General features: G+C 37.1%; 1 protein-coding gene and 1 long non-coding RNA gene across 2 annotated transcripts in view; one reads left to right on the top strand and one right to left on the bottom strand.

The window, feature by feature from the left end:
* LOC109543364 (acid phosphatase type 7) overlaps window positions 1-4,851 on the bottom strand; it is a 41,657-nt gene that overhangs the window by 2,034 nt on the left and 34,772 nt on the right. The window lies entirely within an intron of this gene.
* On the top strand, window positions 2,371-3,447 carry LOC125505508. The gene is made up of 2 exons (XR_007282228.1): window positions 2,371-2,947; window positions 3,353-3,447. It is a non-coding gene; the product is annotated as an uncharacterized LOC125505508 (long non-coding RNA).

Here is a 4,851-nt window from a genome sequence, read left to right on the forward strand (position 1 = left end):
CGACATTATATAGAAGACACTTGAGTCTCAATACAGTCACAAATTCGCTCAAATGGTACCAAATTCTGCCCTTTGCGTGCGTTGCGAATGTTGGTCTGAAAATGGACGATTTTGGGCAACTGCAGACTCGGAAATGAAAATTCCTAACTTTGAATTTAAAGCTAGTAAAAATTTGAAATTTCTAAATTATATAGAAACCACTTGATTTTAAAAACACTCAAAAGTTCAGTAAAATCGCACTAAATTCTAACTTTTGCGGCCTTAGCAAATGTTGATGCGAAAATGAACGGTTCAGGCAACTGCAGCCTCTCAAATAAAAAATTGTAATTTGAAATCTAAAGCCAGTAGGAATTTGGACTAACTATATTATATATAAGACACTCGAATCTAAAATATCTAGAAAGTTCATTCAATTCACACCAAATGCTGACTTTTACGGTCTTCTCAAAGGTGAGTCCGAAAATAATCGGTTTCGGGAAAGAGTAGACCATCCAATGAAAATTCCTAACTTCGAATCTGAAGCCAGTAGAAACTTGAAATTTCGACACTCTATGAAAGACACTTGAGTCTACAAACGCTCAAAAGTCAATTCAAATCGCACCAAATTCTGACTTTTACGCTCTTAGGAAATATTAGTCGGAAAATGGACGGTTTCAGGCAACTGCAGACGCACAAATGAAAAATTCTAACTTCGAATCTAAAGCCAGCATGAACTTGAAATTACAATATTATATAGAAGACACTTGAGTCTTAATACAGTCACAAATTTGCCCAAATGGTACCAAATTCTGCCATTTGCGTGCGTTGCAAATGTTGGTCTGAAAATGGACGGTTTTACGCAACTGCAGACTCGGAAATGAAAATTCCTAACTTTGAATTTAAAGCCAGTAAAAATTTGAAATTTCTAAATTATATAGAAAACACTTGATTTTAAAAACACTCAAAAGTTCAGTAAAATCGTACTAAATTCTAACTTTTGCGCCCTTAGCAAATGTTGGTGCGAAAATGAACGGTTCAGGCAACTGCAGCCTCTCAAATAAAAAATTGTAATTTCAAATCTAAAGCCAGTAGGAATTTGAACTAACTGTATTATATAGAAGACACTCGAATCTAAAATATCTAGAAAGTTCATTCAATTTACACCAAATGCTGACTTTTACGGTCTTCTCAAAGGTGAGTCCGAAAATAATCGGTTTCGGGAAAGAGTAGACCATCCAATGAAAATTCCTAACTTCGAATCTGAAGCCAGTAGGAACTTGAAATTTCGAAACTCCATAAAAGACACTTGAGTCTAAAAATGCTCAAAAGTCAATTCAAATCGCACCAAATTCTGAGTTTTGCTCGCTTAGCAAATGTTGGTCCGAAAATGCAAGGTTTCAGGCAACTGCAGTCTCTCAAATCAAACATTATAGCTTGCAGTCTGAAGCCAGTAAGAACTAGAAAGTCTAAAATTATATAGAAGACACTATAGACTCAAAACACTCAAAATTTCATAGAGATCGCACAAAAATTCTGACTTTTGCCTGCTCAGCAAATGTTGGGCCGAAAATGAACGGATCCAAGCGACTGCAGACTCTCAAATAAAAAATTCTAACTTTGAATCTAAAGCCCGCAAGGACTAAATTTCGAAATCAAATAGAAGGCACTTGGGCTTTTAAACGCTCAAAAGTTCATTCAAATTGCACCAAATTCTGAGTTTTGCTCGCTTAGCAAATGTTGGTCCGAAAATGCAAGGTTTCAGGCAACTGCAGCCTCTCAAATCAAACATTATAGCTTGCAGTCTGAAGCCAGTAAGAACTAGAAAGTCTAAAATTATATAGAAGACACTAGAGACTCAAAACACTCAAAATTTCATAGAGATCGCACAAAAATTCTGACTTTTGCCTGCTCAGCAAATGTTGGGCCGAAAATGAACGGTTCCAAGCGACTGCAGACTCTCAAATAAAAAACTCTAACTTTGAATCTAAAGCCCGCAAGGACTAAATTTCGACATCAAATAGAAGACACTTGAGCTTTTAAACGCTCAAAAGTTCATTCAAATTGCACCAAATTCTGAGTTTTGCTCGCTTAGCAAATGTTGGTCCGAAAATTTACGCTCTTAGGAAAATATTAGTCCGAAAATGGACGGTTTCAGGCAACTGCAGACTCACAAATGAAAAATTCTAACTTCGGATCTAAAGCCAGCATAAACTTGAAATTACGACATTATATAGAAGACACTTCAGTCTCAATACAGTCACAAATTCGCTCAAATGGTTCATTCAAATCCCACAAAATCCTCTTAATAAATCTCCATCTTTTTTCATCAATCGCCCATTCATTTTGAGATCACCGCCCTTCGATCTTCACATCAAACCTCAATGTCTGTGACCTCATCAACATCTTCAACTTTTTTACTTGATTAGCTTATGATTGATTGCGGACAGATGAACTTGGCCGACTTTTTCGACCGAAATTAATCAGCATTTGGGCGACATCGTTAATCGGAAATGCGTTGCATTCTGTTGCACAGACTAATAGCTCAAACAATGGAATTTTTCATAAACAATGTCGATTTAAGACTAATTTTAGCCGTTTGATCCCAGATAAGGCAGTAAAAAATAGTTGTGCAAGGGATTGAGTGTAATTCTGAAAACAAACGGCGCAATATTGAAGCTTAGTCCGCAAGTCAGGGGCGCCGATTTCCGGCCTGCAAGCCCGGCCTGACTAATATTTAGATCAGCAGCCATAGACCGCTGGTGCGCCACTGGTATTTTTGTTTTTCTTTTGCGCTAACACTATAAAAGCACCAAGTCCGCTAATTTAAGATTAGTAAATCAATTTGCATTGTGGTGATTTCAGAGCCCCCAACAAGCAGCAACATGGTTAATGGATACCCGAACATCAAGATCAATGGAACCACCAATGGGCACATCCATAAGGCTCTTGAGACAGAATATGGACACCGGTAAGGCCCGACTATTTTTTTTTTTTTGGTGAATATACAGGGTGTCTGATGTGAAGTTTGGTGGTTTGATGCATGTCCATTTAGAAAAAAATTCGCACCCCTTCTAGAAATTGTTTTTTCAACTGTTTATGTCAAAATTCACACAATATGATCATGACTTGGCAACAACAAAAATAATAAGATAACAATGTTTATACGAGTTCATGCAAACTCACCCGATTACTTAACGTTATCAGCTGTTTAATATTTTTTTCTGGAAATTATGTAAGCCGGAACTCAACAACATTCTAATCCGGGATTAATCTGCGTTTTGGTTTGGCTGCAGCCGTCGATGGTGCAACATACTGCACCTGAATATTCTTCCTTCATTTCTTATATTCTTCATTAGTTGTTTATTTGCTTCAGATACACTTATGAGCTGCTACTGGAAACCGTCCATTATATCAGAAACCGCGTCTCTTTTGCGCCGGTAGTGGGCGTCATTTGCGGATCAGGATTGGGTAAGTTACTCAGAAAGGAGCTACAGCTATAGCTGGCTTAGTAAGGAAAAAGTATGCTCTTAAGGGTGCTTTAGGGCTTCGCTGTTTTTCAGGCGCTTAAAGGTCTCTTAAACGCGTTAAAAATATGTTTAGGTTCAATAACGATTACACCCAATGGCAGTTTCTAAAATAAGAAATCGTCGCTTCTAATCTGGGGCGAGTGGCGATTTGAGATTTTTACACTCAATAGAGGACGCTTGATCCTAAAAAGGGTCAGAATTTGATTTTGATTTTGACCGCATTTGATTTGAAGATGTGCGTTTTGCAAAATATGGGCTCAAAATCAAAGATTTCACGCAACTGTAAGCCCTGAAATAAAAACTTCTAACTTCTAATCTAAAGCCAGTAGAAACTTGAAATTTCGCATTTATATAAAAAAACACTAGGGTCTGAAAACACTCAAATGTTCATTGGAAACGGACCAAATTCTGACTTTTGCGCGCTTAGCAAATGTTGGTGCGAAAATTAACAGTTCAGGCAACTTCAGCCTCCCAAATATTCGGGAAAATGCAGACCTTCAAATGAAAATTTCTAACTTCGGATCTGAAGCCAGTAGGAACTTGAAATTTCTAAACTCTATAAAAGACGCTTGAGTCTAAAAACCCTAAAAAGTTCATTAAAATCGCAAGAAATTCTGACTTTTGCGCTCTTAGCAAATGTTTGTCGGAACATGGACGGTTTTACGCAACTGCGGACTCTCAAATAAAAAAATTTAACTTCCAATTGAAAACCAGTAGAACCTTGAAATTTCGTTTTTATATAAAAGACACTTGAGTCTAAAAACGCTCAAAAGTCAATTCAAATCGCAGCAAATTCTGGCTTTTGCGCCCTTAACAAATGTTGGTCTGAAAATGGATGATTTCAAGCAACTGCACACTCTCTAATAAAAATGTCCAAGTTAACGCAAGCAAGAACTTGAAATTGCGCTATTATCTAGACGACATTTAGGCCTAAATAAGCTTAAAATTTCACTGAAATTAAGCGCATTAAGCACAAGGCATTTTCAATAAATCGGGAAAGTTTCGCAATTTGGCTTTGTCCAGGGGAGAAGCTTTGAATTTTTAGATGTAAGCTTGTTCGACTTTTTGATTTTTTTGGCAAAATTCACTTGTCGGATGAAATGAGACTTTGTGGACAGCGACAACAAAACGTCTTCAATTAATCCTTAAAATTTTACAACTTTTCCTTGTCCAGGGGAGCAGTTATGGATTTTTAGAGACCGGGCTGTTTGATTTAGAAAAATTCAGGAAACTAAATAATCCAGCAAAATTCACTGGCTAGTCAGAAGTGAATGAAACTCTTCGCCCATTAATCACTAAGCGTCTTCATTAAATCTCCGAAATTTCCCAATTTTATTTTGCCTAC

The sequence above is a fragment of the Dendroctonus ponderosae genome, unplaced genomic scaffold (genome assembly GCF_020466585.1).
Source record: "Dendroctonus ponderosae isolate FM_Combo_2020 unplaced genomic scaffold, Dpon_F_20191213v2 Dpon_F_20191213_8, whole genome shotgun sequence".
Taxonomy (NCBI): domain Eukaryota; kingdom Metazoa; phylum Arthropoda; class Insecta; order Coleoptera; family Curculionidae; genus Dendroctonus; species Dendroctonus ponderosae.